This window comes from Dipodomys ordii, unplaced genomic scaffold, assembly GCF_000151885.1.
Source record: "Dipodomys ordii isolate 6190 unplaced genomic scaffold, Dord_2.0 Scaffold73, whole genome shotgun sequence".
Taxonomy (NCBI): domain Eukaryota; kingdom Metazoa; phylum Chordata; class Mammalia; order Rodentia; family Heteromyidae; genus Dipodomys; species Dipodomys ordii.
Window position 1 is genome coordinate 7,638,686 of NW_012267289.1, and position 24,189 is coordinate 7,662,874.

Below are 24,189 nucleotides of genomic sequence, written 5' to 3' on the forward strand. Positions count from 1 at the left end.
TACATTTTAAATTTGAATGTGCCTTTTTCTATTTATATTTGATTTTCTCATAATCAAAATATAAATACAGAAAAGTTACTTCTTGGTAAAAAGTAACATTCTAGGGAGCTTTCTTAAAGGAAAATCATTTATACGGTATTTTCTTATAGATCTAACTTATGGACCTCTCAGTTGATGCTGTGTTTTCACTCATTAAAAAAATGTGAATCCAAGCACAATGGCTCAACATCTGCAATTTTAGCTACTCAGGAGGGCTGAGATCTGCAGAATCTCTATTTGAGGCCAGCCTAGATAATAAAGACAGCTAGCCTCCATCTCCAAAATAAACAGCATAGACAGAGTTGTGCTCAAGTGTTAGCGCTCTGGCCTAGCAAGCCTAAAGCTATGAGTACATTTTTGGCACAGTATACCAAAAGGAAAGAGAGAAGGGAGAGAGGGAGATGGAGAGAGAGAGAGAGAAAGGAAGGAAGGAAGGAGGAAGGAAGAAAGGAAGGAAGAAAGGGAGGGAGGGAAACATAAAAATAAATAAGAAAATAATTGTTTATTAAGCTGTTTTATAATAACAGACATATCTATGAAATTATAAGTAATATAATTCGACTTTTTCAGAATCTGTTTATCAAACAGTTGGGATCTTGATTCTTGAAACTTTCACTAAAGCCTGCAATAATGATGATTATATTTGTTACTGGTAAATGCTTAAATTGGCATGAGAAGTTTGTGGTAGGTACGGCATGGTCCACAAGCCAACCTTTATCTACTATGTGTAAACTCAAAATTTTGTGCAAGTTTATCATTACTTTGGGTAAAATCTAAGATTTACATTCTCTTATAACAAAGATATATAATACAAACAAAGCCATACAATGGGTTTATCAAATATTTTACCTGATGAAATGAATAAAGATAAAAAGTAATATGAATGAATAATTGTTCAGTAGGTTTAGGAAGACAATTAGAATTTGAGGTAAAAAATATTCTATCTAGTAATTCTGTCATTTTGCTGCATTTTAAATCAGGTCAACAGACATTGATTAAGATAAAATACTTATAAATATTTAAAGGATAGTTCAGTAATAAAATAATTTATATAATTAGCTATTATTAAATATCCCTTTAATGTAAGTATTTTTATGCCATTGGCCACAGGATGAAAGTATGCAACAATGAATGATGTACAATGCATCTATCATGCAACAGTAATAGCTGAATATTGTAGGTGTTGTTATTTTGTTTTGTTTTTACATAGTATGCTCACTCTATGAAATTTCATACTAATTTCCATGCCTTAAAATCTCTTCAAGTTGTTTGGCAGAGCTGATTGAATGATAAAAAGCAAAGCTTTATGCAGAGCCTCAGTTTTTCTGACTTCATGTCCGGTTACCTTCATCTGAATTGCAGAAATCAGGAGTGTGAGATGGTTCAAGATTTACTAAGTTTGAAATCAATTCCCTATGTAGAAGATAGTGGATAGAATCATGCTGAAGTTAAAAATAAACAGATAATAATCAATACAGTAACAAATAATCTACCATTTGCAAACAAAAGGGAAATCAAGAGCAGATGAGAAATACTTTGAAAGACAAACATTTCATTTAAAAATATTGAATTGCTTGTGGGTTTTTTGTTTGTTTGTTTTTGTTTTCTCAGTCGTGGGGCTTGAACTCTGGGCCTGGGCACTATCCCTGATCTCTTCAGCTCAATGAAAAAACTCTACCACTTGAGCCACAGCACCACTTCTGGTTTTCTGGTAGTTTATTAGAGACAAGAATCTCACGTACTTCCCTGCCCTGGCTAGATTTGAACGGTGATCCTCAGATCTCAGCCTCCTGAGTAGCTACAGTTATAGGCATGAGCCATTGGCACCAGCTGCTTGTGTGTTTTCTTTTCTTTTTTCTTTCTTTCTTTCTTTTTTTTTTTTTGGTCATGGGGCTTGAACTCTTGGCCTGTGTGCTGTCCCTGAGCAGTGCAGCTCAAGGCAAGTGCTCTTCCCCTTGAGCCACAGTGCCACTTCCAGTTTTCTGGTAGTTTATTAGAGACAAGAATCTCACGTACTTCCCTGCCCTGGCTAGATTTGAACTGTGATCCTCAGATCTCAGGCTCCTGAGTAGCTAGGATTACAGGTGTGAACCACTGCCACCCGGCTGCTTGTGTGTTTTCTTAGCACTTCATATTGCCTCTTTTTACCTCTCTGAGTATAATTTGTATTATTATTTCTATTGTTGCCAATCAACAATTTATCTCACTGTCAAATTTGTGTTGTGTGCAAGTAGATATCATGGTTATTTAAACCAGCTTCAAGAGAACTATTCATAAACATACATGTCTATATGGAAATAAAAATCTCAAATAGTAATGTGACTACAAATACAATGGAAGATGGAGAAACAGTGTCTGTACATCACTTATTTTCTGACTTATTCTTCTAAGACAGTTAAACTATTCATGTTTGATTTTCATTCTTTGGCAGTACCAAAATTTGAACAATGGTGCTTTCTAAGTAAATGTTCTACCACTTCAGTCATACCTCTACTCATTTAAACTTCGTATAAAGTATGATTCATATTTTTTCCCAGATCATTCTAGATAGAGGTCATTCCATATTGGCATATAGTCCAGATGCCAGTCACTCTTTACCACATCCAACGTATTGGTTATGATGTGTGTCTCACTATCTTTTTACTTAGGGGACCTTGCTTGAAACTTGGTCGTCAAATCTCTGCCTTTGAATTAGTTTATATTACAAGTGCAAGACACCCTTTCCAGATATTTAATATTTTGAAACCTACTCTCTAATAATCACTTTGATAGGTAGTGAAGATTAATATAAATAAGGTATATATTTCAGGCAAAGTTATATATTGCTATGAGACAAAGCAACACAGAACAGACTTGCTGAAAATCAAAATGAATTAAGAATTCTCAGTAGTAGTTATATTAAATGTAGAAAAGACAAAAACTTACATGGGTGCTATGGAATTCTCTTGGAACAAGGGAAGCTTACAACCTATAGAGTTCCTTTCTTCTATCACTGCTGTGAGCCGGAAAATTTGCTTTCATGAGAGTTTCAGAGTTTGGGAACTGAAAGGGCTTAGAAAGTAATTGCATTCCTCTCTTTAGGTAGGGAAACTTCATTTCTTGACACTACACAGAAGTAACTAACACTACATTAACAAACATTACATTGGGAACTGAAGCCCAGCTGATTTTTGGTTTGGCTTTTATGAGTTTTTTTTTCATTCCTGTATTCTGTTCTTACTATCTAATTCTCCCTCTGTCCTGCCTTCTCTTTCACTCTGTTTCTCTCTTTGTCTCTCTGTCTCTCTCTCCGTCTGTCTCTGTCTTTTTCTGTCTCTTTGTCTCTGTCTCTACCTCTGTTCCTTTGTCTCTATCTCTGTCTCTCTGTCTCTGTCTCTCTCAGTCTATCTTTTTTAATTTATTCTACTTAACGTCAAATTTTCTATGAATAGGATTTTTTAATGGCATGGATTTAAAAAAAATACTTATGTAAGCTGTGCACAGGTGGCTCACACCTAAAATCCTACCTACTAAGAAGGCTTAGATCTGAGGAGCCCTGTTCAAAGCCAGCCCAGGCAAGAAAGTTGATGAAACTTTTATCTTCAATAAACTACTCAAAAAAAGCTGGAAGTGGCCCTGTGGTTCAAGTGGTATAGTACTACCCTTGAGCAAAAGAAGCTCAACGACAGAGCCCAGGCCCTGAGTTTAAGACCTAGGAATAGCAAAATAATATTAATTATAATAATAATATTTATTTACTTCAAATAGTCTTCTAGCTTATGTATCTAAACTGTTTTAAACACCATAAGAAATAACTGGAAACAATTAGCAAGCAAAATTTGATGGGATTGTTGCTGAGCAAATGAGTTCTGAAGGGACAAGAATCCCTAATAAGTTCCTTTTACCATAAGTTTGGGATAAAGCTCATTAAAGTAGTGGCATTTATATTTACAGATATTAATTTAGGTTCAGGATTTCAGACCTGCTGAGAATGCATATGTACTGCAAGTACACTTTCCCGAAAGCCTTTTAATGGGACATGTTATAATTTTACAAAATAACTTTTTGCTATGGGAATTGAATTTCTGAATCATTGAGATTTCTTTTTCAAACCTTTCCCTTTCCTAGAAGCATGCTCTTATTTACTTATTTCCACCTCTGGTACTGCTTTACAATTCAGGAAGCAGAAATGGTGACAGTTCTCAGACCATTGCGTTATTGTTCACCCGAGTGAATAGGATCCCCAAGGCCCTTGGTGACATTGCTATTGATTTGGTCTCCTGAAGAGCGTGGTTATCAAGGCTTCATAGCACACTCTTCTTCTGTGGTTCAAAAACATTTATGCTCTCAGTTTATGATCTTCCATCTAATCATGTTATCAGAGATCACTGTGGAAGCAGAGAGCATAAAGAAATTTGAGATACCAGGATTTGCTGGCATTAAATAAGGGGGTTTGAGGCTATGATGAAAAGCTGGAAGGTGAGATTGGGATCAGGAAAAAATAAAAAGGATAGAATTATTGGCCCAAATAGTATTTTCACTTTTGAAAGGATCCCACACACTAAATATAAACTCTTGCAATATAACCTTTGATGCCAAACAAAGCTGCTTTTTTCATGAAGCAATTCCAGGCTTTCATCTTGCTCGAGAAGAATATGAAATCAAGAAGCTTGAAGGAATCTAAAAATAGAAAGTATTATTTCCAAGCAAGGCAGAATACAATGGAATAGTTATGTTATAGTTTGTTCTTTGTCCTGAGTTTTAAATCTTGTAAATATGTACACTAGTTTGAAATGCAGATATTTGGGAAGTTATTTAAACCATATTGAACATCTATTTTAATCTATATTTTACACTGCTAGCTTGTGAACTGTAAATCCTATTTCTATAGAGGATGATCTTAAACTTCAAAAGCATTTCAGCACATGTATTTTCACAAGTAGACAAATTTATCAAACATCTATATTCTGAAATTGCTATACTCCTTGGGAATATTGTCCAGATTTTAATTTTATTTTAAACCAATGATATTTAAACCAACAAGATTATTGAGTCATTACTCTGATGGAGTAAGATATACTGGCTTGTTTTTTTTTTTTTTGTCAGTCATGGCGCCTGAACTCTGAGCCTGGGTGCTGTCCCTCAGCTCTTCAGCTCAAGGCTAGCGTCCTACCGCTTGAGCCACAACACCAGTTCTGGCTTTTTCTGCTTATATATTTGTGGTGCTGAGGAATTGAACCCAGGGCCTCATGCATGCAAGGCAAGCATTCTACCACTGAGCTACCTTCCCAGCCCCTCTATTGTGTTTTCTAAAATGACCTCCTTTATTCTAGGCTCAAAAGTATTCATTGACTTATCATTTGTCTGCTCATTTTTTAAATTCAGGTTTGAATTCAGAGCTCTGTGCTTACTAGATAGGCATTCTACTACTCAAGATAAATGCCATCCCTGTGCTTTCAAATTATTTTTCAAATGAGTCTAGTGTTTTATTCAGGCTGACTTCAAACCACAATCCTCATAGCTATGCCTCCCAGATAGCTGAGATTACCAGTGTGTCCTACCTTGTCTAGCTTACTTGTTGAAATGAGTGTCTCACAAACTTTTGCTTGGGCTGGCCTTGAACCATGTTCCTCTGGATCTATATTTCCAGAGTAGTAGGAAGTATAGGCTATTCTGGGGATGGATTAGAGACATTGCACCAGCAAGAATATACTTTAGAGCCAGGTGTATGTGTTCATGCCTGTAATCCTAGCTACTCAGGAAGCTGAGATCTGAGGATTGTAGTTCAAAGCCAGAGTGGGCAGAAAAGTCTATGAGACTCTTACCTCCAATAAACTACTCAGAAAATGCCAGAAGCTACTCTGTGGCTCAAGTGGTAGAGTGTTAGCTTTGAGCAAAAAGAGGCTCAGGGACAGCACCCATGGTCGGAGTTCAAGCCCCATGACAGGTAAGAAAGAAAGGAAGGAAGGAAGGAAGGAAGGAAGGAAGGAAGGAAGGAAGGAAGAAAAGAAGAAGGAAGGAAGGAAGGAAGGAAAGAAAGAAAGAAGGAAGGAGAAAGAAAGAAGGAAAGAAAATGTACTTTAGGTATTTCTCTTTCAAGGTTCTTTGAGTACTTTAGCTCTTCAACAGAATGTAAAATTGCCCTTAGGGTTGAGTTTGTAGCTCCTTGGCAAAGCACTTAGTATATTTGAGGGCCTGGGTTCAATTCTCTGCAAAACACACACACACACACACACACACACGCACGCACGCACACGCACACACACACGTGCATCTTTATTTTGCCTTCCCTTTTCAAAGGGATTATTAATTATTACTAATTATTCTTTCAATAAGCTGAATATATACTTCCGTGACTGTGAGAAACTGTTGTTACTAATAATCTGTTGCCATTCTAATTGCATTACTGTGAGGACCATATATAATTTCCATAGATTTGAAGTAAGAGTTTGCATTTTTAAAAATTTAGTTGTGGGGCTTAAACTCAGGGCCTGGACATTGTCCCTGAACTTTTTTACTCAAGACTATCACTCTACCACTTTGAGCCACAGTGCCACTTTTGTTTTTCTGGTGGTTAATTGAAGGTAAGAGTCTCAGGAACTTTTATGACTAGGCTGGTTTCAAACCATGATCCTCAGATCTCAACCTCCTGAATAGCTAGAATTACAGGCATCAGCCACCAATGCCTGGCTTTTGCTTCCTGCATTTTTCTTTTCTGGTACCATTCAGAACTCAGGACTTTGTAGTTGCTCAGCTTGCTTTCTCTGTTTACATTCTACTACTTGAGCCATAACTCCAGCTCAACTTTTGCTGATTGTTGGAGATACTCTAGAATTATTTATTTTTCTTCTAGAGTGGTTTTGAAACATGATTCTACAGAACTCATCCTTCTTTGTAGCTAGTATTGTAGGTGTGATTTATTTTTGTGTAGCTTTATGTTTTACTTTTTACATAAGAGTGTGTGTGTGTGTGTGTGTGTGTGTGTGTGTGTGTGTGCACATGCGCACGCGCGCTCACGCTCTTCTGTATTTCTAGAATTTTACTAGATGTTTGCTGGTGATCCTCTCCCTTTAAAAACGTGTTTTGACACTTCTGCATCACCTTACATAATAGTTATGGTCATTTTTGAATACACCTAGATATCTCATCTATTAATTTCACTTTGGCATTTTAATTAAATGTTTTCATTCCCAATTCCAATTGTATCAATTCCACCTGCTTTGTTTCTTAATTTTTCTTTATTGCTTATTTGAGTTGTTTAAGTCACAGCCAAATTCAGTTATGGGCTAAAGTAATCTCATTTCTCAGTGTATTGGCAATATTTCTAAGCATGACTATCTATCATGTGTTTGGGAATTACAACTTACTGGTAACTTTTCTGAGTATTTTACATTTCATGTTGTTACCGTTTTTTTTTTTTTGTTAATGGTTTGAGGTTTCTTTCTTTTAATTTTGAGATTGTGTAGTTGTACCAACCCAATTCCCAGATGCACTGAAAAGAGGCAAAGTTAATAGTTTAATGTTGTTTTTTACAAAGAGTTCACTGTATATCCAGAGCTGGCTTTATAGCTTGCAACTTTAGAGGCAGGGTAACTACTGTCTTCCTGTAAATGAAAACTTAGGTTCATTTTTTGGCTCTTCACACATCTAAGCTATAAGCAAGTCTATTGAAAAGAATGAAACTTAGTTTCTCTTGAAATTAGCTGACTGAGTGAAATACAGATGAAAAGATACAGATGATGAAGTGGGAGAGTTAGATTTGTTGACGAAAGTATTTGATTTACACACACATTAAATGTTTATTGTGAATTAAGCCATCTTGTCTTCCTTTAGAAGAAAATCATTCTTAATTTGAGATACAGTAACAATTATGAGGATTTTCTGGATTCATTGACAAAGATAAAGTCAGATACATACATGATGGTTATTTGAGTATACCTCCTTAATATTTCTGGGACAATAAAAATGTGTGAAATTGCTCATTTTTCCATTTATGCATATAGTCTTCCAAAGGAATAATTCCTTGAGTATTTATTCTTTATGTGACATGCAATACTCTACAATGGAAAAATTTATTCTTATTTTTAGTTTTCCTTCATGATTCTGTGTGAAAACTAAATTCTGATAAGCTAGTTGCTATTTGTAGTTGAAGTTTAATATAAAACTTCTGTGTTGTGAATTGGGCCCAATAAATAAGACCTATAATATTATTGGAAATGTTTGTCTCTCCTTCAAAGCCAACTACAAAGCAGTGATAAATTTTGAAGAATGGAGATTTCCACTGCTAGTTGCTCTATACAAGAACTATCACCATAAAAAGAAGCAGACAGTAGCAACAATTGATGATGACTTTCTGGGTATAAAACAAGCTCTGTTTTGTCTTAAACAGAGGACAAGGCAAAAAAGAAAAAAACCAAACAAACCATGATTTATTCCTGTTATTTGACAGTATTAAAAGTGACTGCCATAAAAAGTCAGGAAGAGCTCCTGAAAGAGGCAAACCCAGTTGTGCTGGACAGATATAAACAGCTCTTGGCTTGAAGAGAATTCTCTCAATAGAACCAAAGTATTTTTAGTTCTTTGCTTAAAATGATTGATTAATATCTTCAATTCTTTGTTTTGCTATCAATTCCTTCTACACACAAGGGGTCAATTTCTATTTTGTAGCAATGAAGAAATCAACACGCTTTTTATCTAAGTTGATTGACTAAATGCTTTAATTGAATTAAATGTGAATCAGGGCATTTTGTGAATCTTTGAAATAAGGAAAAATATGCAATAGTTTTTCTAAAGGTTCTCCATTAATTCAAAAATTGCCGGGTAGTCAGACATCTAGATTTTTAAAAGTCTATTTGCACATGGGTGTATTCGCATGTATTTATGGATTGTTAACCTGAACTTATTTGCCAATGTATATGTAAAGAATTTTCAAAAATTATTCCATAATAAGCAGATAATGCATAATACTTTAATAAAAATATTCCTGATTTTTGTTGCCAATCCTGGGACTTTAACCTGAGGGTTTGGGGACTGTCCCTGAGCCTCTTTGTGTCCAGGACTAGCATTCTACTACTTGAGCCCCAGTACCACTTCCAGCTTTTTATTTTTCTGTGCTTAATTGAAGATAAGTGTATCAGGGACTATTCTGCCTGGGATGGTTTCAAATTGCAATCTTCATATCTCAGGCTCCTGAGTAGTTAGGATTACAGGCATGAGCCACCAGCGGTGGCTTATTTATGATTTGTCACAGGTTCTTTTGAATCTATTATGGTGACCACAAAATTTCTCTTCTTACCATGTAAGAAATAGAACACAAGAATAAAGTTTCTTGGCTTGTCTATTTTTAACTCCATAAATTTTATTTTTCCATGATGGTTTACTCTCTAAATGTTAAATTACATATTTTCTTTCACTTATTAAATATTGCAGATGCACCAGTTACTCGTAGCTGGCACAGGTACTTCTAGCTTCTGAGGAGACTGAGAATTAAGGATGAAGTTGAAAGCCAGCTTAGGCCAATAAATCCCGAAGAGTTTTATGTCCACTTATGTCATCACACCTTCCAATTCCAGCCATATTGGAAAAATTAGTTTTTCCACTTTATTCAATGTACACTTACCCATTAGTTACATACCAGTTGTTTTGCTAAAGGATTAAAGAAATTACTGGTTGTTTCTGTTTGTTTTCCTCGTGCTGTACCACAGTTTATTCAGTAATTGTGTGTACACAAGTATGTAATCACACACATACACTGATATATATACACACATGTATGTATATATAAGTATATATATAAAATTAGACAATCCAGTGTGGATGATTCATATAGGAGACAAACTCTCTTGGTATGCTAGTGAATGCTGATAATCGCATCTCTGAGACCAGATGTTAAAGGATTTTTCTCTCAAGGCCAGACTTGGGAAAAACAAAAATGAGAGACCTTATGAAAAAAATAAGTTAAGAAAAGAGGATGAGAAAATTCCCACAAAGGATTTTGTGTTGTAGTAAAATGATGCTTAAAGCAAAACAAAACTTGTTGTAAAGCACTTGTACAATGCCCTAAATGCTCCCCATCCTTCAAAAAGTGAAAAAAAAAGAACTTTATTCAGTGTATTACTTAATTCTACCAATCTCTAATAAATTAACAATTTGCCAAGACTGAAGATATATTTATTAAAAACTTGGTGGGTTAATAGTTTATATTTTTGTGTAAAAAGATGCACAGAATTAAATGATAAAATGAAATTCAATTTATCTTTTACCTGGAAAGTGAAAGAAAGTGTATGAACCACAGACTTAATTCATCGGGAAATCTCATTTTATCTTTCTACTTTCCAATTAGATGTACCTTTCAACACCAAGAGCAATATACTTACTAATGTATGATTAGGTATTGAAACCATTTCTTGCATGTTTATTATATTCTAGGAATTATGAATTGGGATTAATTACCCTAGTCCCTGCCAAACAATGCACAGAGGATTACTACATAATACTGTACAAATAAGTGTACAATTACTTTTAGCAAGGGCATACAATTACAAAGAGCTTACAATTTTATACACTTGATAAATTTTTTTAATAAATGAACATTTAAAATTCTTACCAAGTTGATGACAATGTTGAACAAGAATTTTCTTACAAAGGTATTCCTACAACTAGTATTATGTTATACTTAGTTCATTGGAAATTATGGTCTTTGTTTTCATAAAAATAATTTATTTCTGATTATAAAGAATATATATGTAAAAAATTTGAATAATTTTGGTGAATATCTTTTTGTGTGTACTCATGACATTTAAAAGACAGACATCCTTTTTATGTTTTTTATTGTAAAAGTAGTATACAGAGAGGTTACAGTTACATGAGAAAGGTAATGAGCACATTTCCTATCGAGCATTGTTTCCTCCTCCTTTGTTTTCCCTCTACCATCCCTTTGAGATGTCTTTTTTAAATTAATATTGCTTCAAAGGAATTATGATCAAAGTGTGTAAAAAATTCCCAAAGCAGGTAGGAATTTCTTGAAACATCCTGAATGTGATAAAAACCAGTAGTTATTTATTTAACATTCAGTGGCAATGAAATAATACTTTATTTTTCTAATGCACTAATTTTGCTGTAACAACTTTTCCTAGATGGCTAGTATTTCAAAATTTGTTTAATATATATTCGTAAGAAGGATGAAAGTGTTCATTTAAATTTTAGATGATGTCCTTATTAGATCTAATGAATTTCTAAAGATGATTAAATTAAAAATTGTTGACAAAAAGTAATTATTGGAGATAAAATGTAATCACAATTTATTCAGTTATGTTGGTCAACATTTTTATACTTTTTCTATAGAAAAGTATGAATTAAAATTAGACATGTGACCTTGTATTACAAGAATGTAAACTAGACTCCAGAGGCTTGTACCTGTAATCCTAATTACTCAGAAGGCTGAGATCTGAGGATCACAGTCCAGGCAGACTCCTGGGATTCCATCCGTAAGTATCCATCTCCAATGAAGCAGCATAAAGGTGGATTAGGAGCTAGGTTCAAGCTGTGAGCAAGCAAGCTGAGTGAATGAAAGTCCCTGAAAGTACCTGAAAGACAGACAGAAAGAGACAGGGACAGAGACACACAGAGAGGGATGGAGAGAGAAAATACATTAAAATCATTCTTATCTTCTATTTTAATATTGTAAAGAAAGTGTGTGTATGTGATTGATTAAAGTAAGCTATGCAATAGGTCCCGTGGTTTCCCTTATTTGCAATAATTAGTATAAGTTAAGGACAAGCAGAAAAGGTCAAAAGCTATGTACATATGACCATATAAGATGATATTAAGTGGGTTCATTTGAACCCCAAGATAGGGACACAACTTGTTTTTTCATTCTTGCTATTGTTTTTAACATATCTACTATGTACTATGTGATTATTTTTTAGTTTCTCTTGTATGTTCTTTCCCACGGTATAACCCCTGTTTTCACTGTATTTGACGTTGGTATCCTGCATCTTATATATACATTTTTTCTCATTTGGAGAGGGGAAGGGAAATAACTAAATGCTGAAACAAGGATATAGGATGACCCATTGTAACAATGAGATGTAAGTCACTATATTGAAAACGAACTATACAACTTGGGTGGGGGGAAGAGGAGAGTTGGGAAAGTGGGAAGGAAGGGATGGTAGGGAAAAAACAAAGGAGGAGGTAACAATGCTGGATAGGAAGTGTACTCATTACCTTACTCATGTAACTGTAACCCCTGTATGTACTATTTTTTTACAATAAAAAAATAAAAAGTAAGCTATGCAAGTGACGGGCTGTGAATCATGAGGAAATGTGAACAGGACACAAACTCTGGATAGGAGAGAGGGATTAGGTAGAGACAGGAGTGCTGAAAATTGGCTCTACTCCAAGGTCTTAGCTCTCAGGGATTTGCACCCAGTCCCAGGGTGCTCTCACATTCATCCACTTTATTTAAAATTGTGATTTATTTTTATTAGAAGCAATGAAAGATATATAGGCAAGGTTTTTTATTATGTAAGAGAAAATTCAACTCATTGAATTTTGTTTTTGCTATTTCTGTATGGCATCAATTCTTTCTTTTTCTTAGTATATACTTGCACCATTTGACAACTTGTGGTTTGTGTATTTTTCCATTGTTTATTCATCCTGAAGAAAAATAAACAGCTTTATTCATCTTAAAGTACAAAAGAGAAATAAATTCCCACATGGTGAATGAAATAAACATTGGGGAAGCGTGCTGTAGTAAAAGCAGCTTTTGTAGGTGTCAGCCTGCTAAGTTGCTTCCACCTCTGACCATTTACAACATAAATACATAATACATAAATACAGGAGCTGATGTGGGTCTACTAATCAAAAAGGAGTACAAGAGTAGTGATTTAGAATTACATTAACTTCTTTGATGAAAATCTTCGGAGTACTGTGGGTGTGTGTGCTAGAAAATCCATGTATATTCACTTACTGATGCACCTTTTTAAAATAGTAATTTTGCCAATTGTATTCTTTCTGCCCTTCTTTATGTTCTATTTGCAAGTGAAATAGATATTTTTATAATTTTTTTGTTGTGAAAATATGATACAGAGAGGTTACAATTACATGAGCAAGGTAATGAGTACATTTCTTATCCAGCATTGTTGCCTCCTCCTTTGTTTTTCCCCTACCATCCCTGCCCTCCCATCTAGTTAAATCAGGCAAATCACATAGTATGACTTCAAATAAGCACTATACATTGTAAGAATATAGAATAATCACTGCTGAATTTAATGAAATAAGCCTGAATTTTGCCACTGGATTCCAAAACCTTTTCTTTAAATATCATATTTGCTCCTAGTTTTTCCCCTCCCAATCACCCCTCCCATTCAAGTTGTATAATTAATTTCCAACATAGTATCTAACATCATTGCTGAATTGGTTTAAACTTTGTGCTACTATTTCTGTGTTTCCCCCTCCCTTCCTCAAATCAGATGAGCTCATACACAAGAAAAAGGGGACAGAAATGAAAAAGAGAGACAAAAGGGAACAAACTGAAAGGGGAGGGGATGATAGCTGCAAACAGTACAATTAAAAAGAAAAACCTCGTGTTCAATTTCTTGGAGTTCATTTCAATAACCGTCTTTTTATATGATCATATGTTCATAGCTGTTGAGCCCTTGAGATCCTCCCAAAGAATATCCTCCTTTGTTCTCACTGTGTGAGCGTTTAAATTGCTGTTTAATTAATCAAACACAAGTGGAATTATTTGTCTTTTACTATCCATTGGATTTTCTTATAGATTTGAGGGAGGAGGGGGACACTATTAAAAAAGATATATACTCATTAACTTACTTATGTAACTATAACCCCTCTGTACATCACCTTTACAATAACAAATAAATTTTTAAAAATCATTGTATATACCAAAGAGTTGAGAAATACAAGGGAAAGAGTCACTCAAAGAGGAGTGAAGATGTTGAAGTGGTGACATATATTAATATGCATCATACATATAAAATCTTTCATTAATTTGCAGAAAAATCAATACATAACCTAAAATTAAGATGAATAGGGCACAGGGTGAGTTGGAGAGTTCAGTGTGCATGTTGAAAGGGCTCACACTGATATAGATGTATTCACTGCTACATTGAGTGACAACTCCTTTGTTCAACTACTTAAAGATAATAAAGTATTCAAAATAAGTAAATCCTAAGAAATATCAGTATTTGCAACTGAGAGATGATTAGAAAAGAATTCTCCCCTCAATAGCTACCACTGAAATAAAGGTTCAGCTGTTTGTCATGTGAGAGGCAAGCCCAGGCCAACTTTCACCATTGTCTTCTTTACTTTATGCCCCTCAAAGAGAGTTCTTTTGTGTTGTCTAAATCACCTGAGGTTTCTTTTGCTACATTCAGATGGAAATCACAGATAGGCACAGTGACACTTCCATCATTCATCACAGATGCTCTGTCCCCTTTATGAGATATTTCAATTGAAGGTTTTCAGTGTCAGACCCAGCACCCAGAAGCCAGTGTTAAGAGTGTAGGAGTCCTCTCTTACTGGTGTTGCCTCCCAGTAACCAGAGCCAATAACACAGCAGCTTTCTGGAACTTGTCCAGTAGTTGGCCTTTCCAGATTTCACACTGTCTCATCACTCAGCACCCTGTAACCTCACAGCCTCAGAGCTCCAAAGCTCTTCACCTTCTGCAGTCTCTGCAGTTGCAGCAAGCCAGGGTCTCACTTTCTGTTCCCACTCTGGGGTGGGCAGGGGAAGATGTCATCACCTAAAGGCTATTGGGTTTGCTTCTAACTGTCAGCCCAGGGAATTCTCTATTTACCAGCCCAGCCCAACCATGAAAAGCCCACAATTATGCAACCAAATCCTTTAGAGTCTAGTCTATGGAGCAGGGAGGCCTTCCAGACTACAACAAAGAGAATGTGGATATGCCATTACTATAGCCATCCAATGGCACATTGGTGCCCTAGTTGTCAAGAGCAGGGAAAGCATTCCTCCGCAGTAGGAATGAGACCAATGTGAGATCTGAAGCTACCCAGCCAGCACATCTGGAGTAGCTGTCGGTGGGCCAACTACGGGTCTTCCTCAGAAGATGTCATGGCTGGAACTAAGTCTCCCAGAGCCACTGAGGTGTGTCTGTGGTAACTGCAGCAGATTCTCCTGCATTATATCCAAGTTAGAGGTTTGATCATGACGGTTGTTGTGTTGATTCCCTTGAAGTCTCTTTGGGTATCTGCAGACAGACTTGGGTCTTTTTCTAATGCTTTGGAGTGATTCTTTCCTTGGCCTGGGGTATGTTCTGAAACAAATTTACTAGTCCTCGTTTGGCTGAATATTAACTGCAAATCTCAAGAGTTTTATTCAGTTCTCCTCAATCTTTTTTCAGGTAATCTGCCTTGTATGATCTTTTCTTTTTCTTTGGTGCCTGAGTCCCTAGACTCCCAACTGTGATTCTTCAATTCAGGAAGACTGCAAGTTTCTACCTCCTCTTAATTCTTCACTTGGGGCGCTTTCCTAGGCATAAATTAGAGCAACAGTAAGGTGGATCTAATTTTATTTCTCTCCCTCTGTGTGATTATGTATTTTGATCTGTTTTAGCAGAGAGTGTACTTTATTCCCTAATGTCATCTTGTGGACAAAAGAATCATTAATAGGATAGTGTCAGTCTGCACATGTATTTATTACATTGCTGATCATTTGTATGTGCACATAGGTATATATATAATATATACATATGTATATAAGTAATATGTATATATATCATTTTGTTGATTGCATAGATAAATGTAAACTTTTAACTTTTGTAATATGAATATACCTATCCTGATAGGGAAGGACTTGTTTAAATCTACATGTCAGAGATGGGTAAATAAAAATGTGAATACAGGGGTAATCATTGGAATTGCTGGCCCTAGTTCTCTGCCCCTCACTGAGACTGTGCTCTTTTCATTGGAAATTTACCATTCTTTCTACTAAAGGGCCTCAGCTTCATGTCTTGGAAAATAAAATAGGAATCTAACCTAGAGTGGACCAATTCTGACCCTGTTTCTCAGGAAATCTTGATTTTGTTTGTTCTCTGTACCTTTGTCAATCCTGGGAAAGAGATCTCATAGCTTACATTGGAGGAGAATGAGCCCAACAGTGTAATGAGAAGCCACAGGACTCACAGAACAAAGCAGAGTTACCATGTACCATCCAGATTGCAAAGATGACCTCAACAAAGCCCAGGAGAAAAATAAAAATGATGGAAGACAAAAAATTACAAATTAAGCCAAACCTGTTTACAGTGATAAAAATAATGCTGATATATACAAAATGTTCACAGATAAAAGCATTTTACAAAAATTAAAAGAAAATATGCCATGTCTCCTGGCCAGACTAGAAAAATACATGATTTCTAAGGCACATAAAATTATAAAAGAAAAGAAATGGGTCTGCATAGCTAATAAATCTATTGAAGCCTGGAGGCAAAGTTAAATAATGGAAGATGGTGAGACAAAGCAATAACAAAGTGAATGATGGAATCTAGTAAATCAAACTTGGATTGGATAGACTCACATTTCCAGATTTGAACACAACAATGAGCATTGGGTCTTACATTTCCTTTTCTATTGCCTTCCACTAACCTTAAAATCCTGACTACTGGTCACAGCACAGTAGCTCTCCACTCTTGATATCATGTAGCCCATGCTGTCTATGCAACTTCCCTTCCTCCTCCATCTCCATCACTTCCTATGACTGCCTGCATACCCACATCATTGGGAATAGCACCTTCCAAGCCTCTTCCTTCTCCAGGGTATATATATTAGCCTAATAGCCTATTACTTCTATGTATTAACCTGCTAGAGCTGCCAAAGCAAAAATGCCATGAAATGGAGGAAATAACAGAAACTTAATTTTGACAGTTTTGGTGGCTGGAAGGTCAAAGAGCAGTCAAGGGAAGTTGGAGATGTGTCCTTGTGTGAACCCTTTCCAGTTTGTGAAAGGCTACTTTTCTTCTTTTACTCTTTTTCTGTGCACATGCACTCAAGGCACCTTTTCCTTCTTTTTTTAATTTTTATTTTATTGTTAAGATGATGTACAGAGGGGTCACAGTTACATGAGTAAGGCAATGAGTGCATTACTTGTCAATAATTGTTACCCCTGCCCTTTCTTGTTGTTGTCCAACTATCCCTTCCCTCCCCCAGTTCCCACACTCCTGTCCCTTCCTCCCCACTTTGCTGCCCGAAGTTGTAAAGTTCATTTCCAATATACTACACAGTAGGTATCTTCATTGCAATGGGTCATCCTGTGTCTTTGTTTCACCATTTTGTTATACCCCTTTCTCTCTCCAGATTAGACATATGTATATGTAAGAGACATTGTTATTTCTTTTGCATGCTCTTTCCTCTATGGCATATCCCCTGTTGTCACTATACTCAATTTTGCTATCTTTCTTTCTTATAAAGATACACATGTTTAAATTTTCAATTAGGTTTATTTACTTTCCTGGAGGCTCTATCTATAAACTTATTCACATTACAAATCGGAATTTTCTTGTGTGAATTTTGGATGACTTCTTTGCTGCCACCCCGATTAGTACATGGTCGATGGCTTTTCATTATTCATGTTGTTTCAAAGAGATTTCTTTGGACAGTTCTTTCTCAACTATGATCTATTTCCAGAAGACTTTAACTCTATGGGACCCAGGACATATTCAGCTCAATATTAGCAACATTATACCCAAAATTAAGCCCAGCATATCTGATGCATAGAGAAAACATAATTAAAATGAATGATTTCTTTTAATACATGGAGCATAACCATTTCTGAGTGCACTGAAGACTCAACAATATACTTCTTTGTTCCATTACTGTTTATCTTGTTATCTGGAAAGACAGAATGCTATTAATGTTATTCAATGTGTTCCACCAAATTGGATAGCTGATCTCTTGAGGAGGTGAGGAGGTACAACACTTCATTATTTTAAGAGGATATCATTTCAGATTTTTAAATGATTCTCCACAGCCATGTTTTAATGAAATTCCCTTCTTAGTTTTCCTCTCACTGGGTGGCATATTTCTTGATTCTTTCTTGGACAGGTGCCATAACTTTTCAGTTACTTGGGTTATTAGTTTATTCTTTCTCTTATTCTTTTTTAAATGTCAGTCACACATTTCACTCAAAGTCTTTTCTGCATTTTACCATCTGTGATGGAAACTCTCGTAGCTTCAAGAGAATCACTGTGTGGATGGGCTTCCAGTGCTCTTTTCTCTCCCACTTATTGATGCCAACTCATAATGTACAAGAGTCAGCAAATATAATTATGCCTTATTCTATGATGCTTTGGTCCTCTTTTTGTTGCATATTTCTCTTTCTTGAGTTGATATTGACTTCCAATATGCTCTGGCTAGAAGATTTCCAATGCCTTGTTTCTTTGTATAGTATGTATGTTTCCTTTGAGAGCCATATCAGAGGGAATACTAAAGAAACAGATCAGGATTATTCTCCGTATCTGTCATCTCTAGTCATCATTAATGCCCAGCAATGACTACTTCTAAAGTTACCTTTCCTTGTGAGTTCTTGAATAGTAGCAGATCAGCATAAACCTAGTAGTGTGCTCATATCCATCCTGCCCAAGATTAGTTCACAGAACTACTTCATCCAATAATCTGCAGATTATTTGATACTTTACAGAACTCCTTATCTTGATGTATTCATCTGTTTTGAACATTGTTTTAATGTATAGCTATGACAATATCCATGAATCTAATGCATCATGAACTTTTCAGGAGACTAGATCTGACTCAGCTGAAGCTTTCTGCCACTGTGCAAAATACCTGAGACACTCAATTTATTAGATAGAAAGGTTTATTTGAACTCATGATACCAGAGATCCTGTTGTCTTGGGCCTGTAATCCCATCATATATCATGACACTAATGAGTGCCAGAAAAGGCTTTTTACCTTGTGGTAGCCAGGAAGCAAGAAGAGAGAAAGAGGAAGGAGTCAGAGGCCTCAATATATACTTCAGAGGCTCAGCTCCAATTACTTGATTTCCTTTCTTTAGGCTCCCAGTAGAACTAGAAAAAATAATAACCAAGTATTTAACACATAAACCTGTAGAGGACTTTTAAGATCATTAAAAGAATGTAGCAAACATTTTAAACAACTGTAATTGATAAGAAATTTTTTTGGTGGTATAATTATTTGAGTTCAGTGTCTCTGTTTTACTACCCTGGTGCAATGCCAAGGGACAAGGCTTCTGCAATGTTTTACTGGTTTATTTTAGGATTGGATTCTTCACTCTCCTCTCAGCATACACATGACCTCCATCCCCCAACTTTGGCCTCCTTGGTCACTGGTAGAATCACGGGTGCATGTTACAACCATCTAAATTTCATCCATAGAGATGGAGTCTCTATGGCTTTTTTTTTCCTTCTGTATTGGTTTGAATCTGTGATCCTCTAATATCAGCATCTATACAGATTTTGATGATGATAGGCATACAACACTGCATCCAGAAATTGGTTAAAAGTAAGCCTTAAGAGAATTTTTTCCAAGGCCGGCCTCAAATCACCATCTTCCCACACTTAGCCTTTCAAGAATCTATGATTGTAGGCATCTTAACTGTGGAATTGAACCTGACAAATGGTTCATTAATTTAGCTCTCTAATGTTACTAAATTTTGTGACTTAGAAGTATAAATACCTAGAATTTTTGAACTTAGGCCTTTGAGACCTCTGTTGATTTCTAGGCTATTAGAACGTTTCTTTTAAACATTCACCTCCAGAAACAATTTGCCATGATATACAATGCAATACATACCTCCTGCAAAATGTAATTTTATTAGAAAACTTTCTATCCCACTATCCTTTTATATTTTCTTTCAGCAATAATTTGCTATCCATACTTTTAAGTGCTCTGAGGCAAATTTATGTCAAGTATTTTCACAAGAATACTTCATTCAACTTGTAAAATTCAAATTTACATACTATTTTTTAAAGGTTCTGATGATGTGCATTTCCCTTTTTCCATTGTATCTTTTTTTACAGTTAAGAATTCCTTTCCACAAAAGACTTTATCTAACTGCAACTCTATTGGGGTTACATGAGACATATTCTTCTACTTCTCATTTGTGTCTTGGTATTTTCCCTTCTATAATTAGTCTTTCATATTCTGTGATTATAAATATGTATATGCACACATATGCATATATATATTTACTTGGTGAAATACTAGGTGTAATAAAAACTAATAAGATTAAAAACTATTGCCAGAGAATATACATTTTTCAATTGTATATTTTGTAAATGTTGGAAGCAAAATCATAGCATTTTGCTTCTGTACAATGTTTCTTTAAAAACTATTTCCAATATATATCCACTTAGATAAAAATCCTCAAGTAAGGAAATACTTAATTTTCTTTCCTGAAGAGTTATAAAATCCAATTATGCATAAAGACAAATATCACCCTGAATACAGAATAACCTGTAAGATTAGAAAAATGAATCTATTGTAACATTTATAGTTCCTCCACTGAAACTGCTTTCTATGTATTTTAATGGAAGCAATATTTTGCATTTGAAAACATTATATTGGGAAATAAAATGGCAATACCCAGAGTCCTAATTCTCTTTCCTTCCCACTCCCTCTCTCTCTCTCTCACTTTCTGTCAAAAATTTTCATATGAGAAGATCTTGTGGTCAGTTCATTTTACATTCTTTTAGAACAATAATTTGCATATCAAAGTCCAGCTACAAATAAACATTCTCCCTTCTTCCATCTGCTCTTCTCTCTCTACTGAGACCTGTAAATGCATAAGACAGTAGATTAGAGAAGACAGCTTAATTTATCAAATATATACTGGTTTCTTTCAAGTGATAAAACCCACAAACATATGCCATATACTTAAATTATTTCTTAATTTATTTGAAACCATTAATGCCAAAATAAAGTATAATCCCCAATTAGGGAAGAGGATGGTAAGATATGGTTGGCAGGTCTTATTTCAGCTTGCTTTGATTTCATATGAAGCACAACGACATTTTATCAATAACTGTGAGATTGCAAACAAACCAGTTTTTGAGCTTTAGAATTAGTACCTATTATCTGACCTATTTTATCTAATTTACTTGAAGTAAATTCTAGTAAGAAACAGTGTTCAGTCACAAACATGAGGAAATCTAACAATTTAGAACATAATCTAAAATTTAGACCATAAATACAAAAGAAATATAGTCCAAATATTCAAAATCATGAAATCCAGGAGCATATATACCAGATTCATTTCACTCACATCTTTATGGGCCATGATAGCGTCTTCAATAATACAAATCTTCCCACAATAGCTTACATTCACAAAGCTGTAGAGTTTTCCTTTCTATTTCAGTGTTAGATTATTTAAAGTACTTGGTTTGATTTGCTTTATTTGTACAAAGTCCTAAAAAAAATGGCAACTTAGTGATGGGTTTTCCAAAATCACTGCAGAACAGAAATCATTTTTCAAATAACTGTAAAGCCCTGTAAGAATTTAGGTATGATTTAATTGGAACTGCTGTCTCTCTGAGTGTAATTTTAGAGGCACTGTTTAGTGTTTGAGTTCAAAGCTAAGTTCTGCCATTGACAGAGAAAGCTCAGCTCAACCACTGCAATCCAGGAAAGACAGGTAGCAGTACCTAGGCACCAAATGTTGTTAGGATGAGTCATGATAAGGCAAACACAGGAATCATTGACTCAAAAGCACAGGCTGCCACATTGGTCTTTTAAATGTAATTTTATAACCTTTTAAATATAATCTGTTAAATATAATTTAAAATTATACTTGGAGGAGAGAGAGAGAGACAGAAGATAAGAGATTGCAAAGGTGGGATTTCAGGGAAGAGTTTACAAAATATTGAATTATTATATTAGAAGGTTGAAACTGGATTTAAAAATCTATTTACCTTTTGCAAATAAATACATTCTTTTTTCAATAGAAGAAGTCATCTCAGAAACTTAGCTATTTTTATGCTGTTAAGAATGGCACAAATAAACATTAACAAGGGAATGCAGTACCTTCTCAGGTCTTATAATTACCTCAGTTTCTGGAAGCACTATGAGGAAATAGCTACAGCTGGAGGTGCTGCCTTCATGGAAAGTCTCTTCTTACTACCATCCTCATGGGATAGAAGTGAAGTGTCTTGCTGATGACCCATTTCTAATAGTTCTTAATTGGGAATGATTTGCAATTTGTACACACATTTTGTTTCTTCAAACTTACTTTTAATTCCTGCACGCTGCTTCCCAAAGTGAAATTATGTGACTAGCATGTCCATTGTCTCAATGGACATGCTTTTTTTGTTAGTATGTAACATTTGCGCTGCGTTTTGCATCATTTCAGAATTTTGATAAGTTTCAGTTTGGGATCTCCAAATTAAATCCAATAAAATAGAAATGAAAATCTGGAGGAAAGGAATAACAGGTTTGTTAGATCCAGCAAGAGGTAATTGAAGAAACTGGTTTCTTTTGAATAGAATGGAAAAAATCTGAGTAAAATTTTGTCTTTCTATAATTAACTGTATATAGTCCAATTAAATTGTAGCTTTTTATTCCTTGAGTGAATCTGTAGAACTTACTTAACTACCAATAGCTTTCATAATTACAAGATGGAGTTCATAATCTGCTTAAGAGTTTTGGTAGAATTAAAAGAGGCAATCTAGATTAAATATTGAATGTCATGTGTGGTGATTGTATGAGCTCAATAAAGGTGTCTTCCTTCATTTGTCTGCCTTAATAGGTGATATAATTACAGCAAGTATTAAAATATGATTATTTCTTTTACTGAAAAATATTATAAAGCTCTTTACAATTAAATTTCTAAAGCTAAGTGTGGTTGTACATGACTATAGGCATGTGATGATTAAAAATCATTACTGAAGAAGAGTTTATAGGTGTTTACTTTTTAGTTCCTAATAATATATATATTAAATAATATATATTAAATATGTTTTCTTACATAAATTACCACAACTAATTAATAATTTATGTATTCTTGTGACACATAAGTAAAAGTAAATTATAATACTTCATAATTTTGTTTTTGGTGGTACTGAGATTTGAACTCAGTACCTTAACTTGCTAGGAATCTGCCTAACATTTTTGTCTTTAGTTATTTATGTTTGTGCTAAAATTTAAAAAATATAATGCAGGCACTGGTGGCTCATGCTGTAATTCAAGCTTTCAGCAGGCTGAGAACTATAGATGACAGAAAACTGAGAAACTCTGTCATCTCCTGTTAACTAGAAAAAAATGCTAAAGTCATAACTCAAGTGGTAAAATGTCATCTGTGAGCTAATGAGCCAAGTAAGAGTGAGAGGCACTGAGTTTGAGCACTGATACTGACAATAATTAATTAATTAAACAGAATTTCAGTTAAAATTTTTCAAAGGTTATGAGACATGTCAATTCAGACATACAGGGAAGGGGCAATTTTAACCCTCCACCCAGAAGTAGACAAATGAATAAAAAGGACTTTTTATTATTGTTTATTATTATGGAAATAACATTGGCTTTTTCTCAGATATGACATTAGAAATGTACTTCAAATCAAAGTTTCCCAAAATCAAAACAGTAGTGCTTTCACATTTACTCACCTAAAGTCCATCTATCTATCTGTCTATCTTTCTGTCTATCTCTATCTTTCCTATGTTAGAGAGATGCACATATACATACAGGACTGTCATGGTTTTATAAATTAACCTGGTAAGTAAATTAGTTGAAACACAAACACAAATTATAAAATTACAATTCAAGGGGTTTATTCCCATGTGAATACTTTCCTTCTCTAACTTACAAAGATTACATTATAAATCTATAAAAACCCGTGCAAGGGCATTTTAAGAACAAGGTACTTTATTAAGTTTAATTTAACCATTGTATTTTGACATGACCAAATTGCCCCATTTGATGAAGATATAATACTAAACCAGATAGATTTGTTTCTCGAAAAATAAGTCACATAATCGCAGTGGGTTTTGTAATTCTTGATGTATAATTACATGCATTGTGTCATATTTGAGCAAACATCAACTGCTGTTCATTAGAGTGCCATAGAATCTTTCTAGTTATCAATGTTTTGTACATAATTACAACCTTAATATTTTATGATTTATAAAATTACCAAATAAAGTTATTATTGACTATTAACATCTTACT

The 24,189-nt window shown here is 34.8% G+C and overlaps 1 protein-coding gene across 1 annotated transcript in view; it reads left to right on the forward strand.

Annotated features, from left to right (window-relative positions):
- Nucleotides 1-24,189, forward strand: part of Epha6 (EPH receptor A6) — a 737,672-nt gene that overhangs the window by 124,540 nt on the left and 588,943 nt on the right. The gene's annotated exons all lie outside the window — the stretch shown is intronic.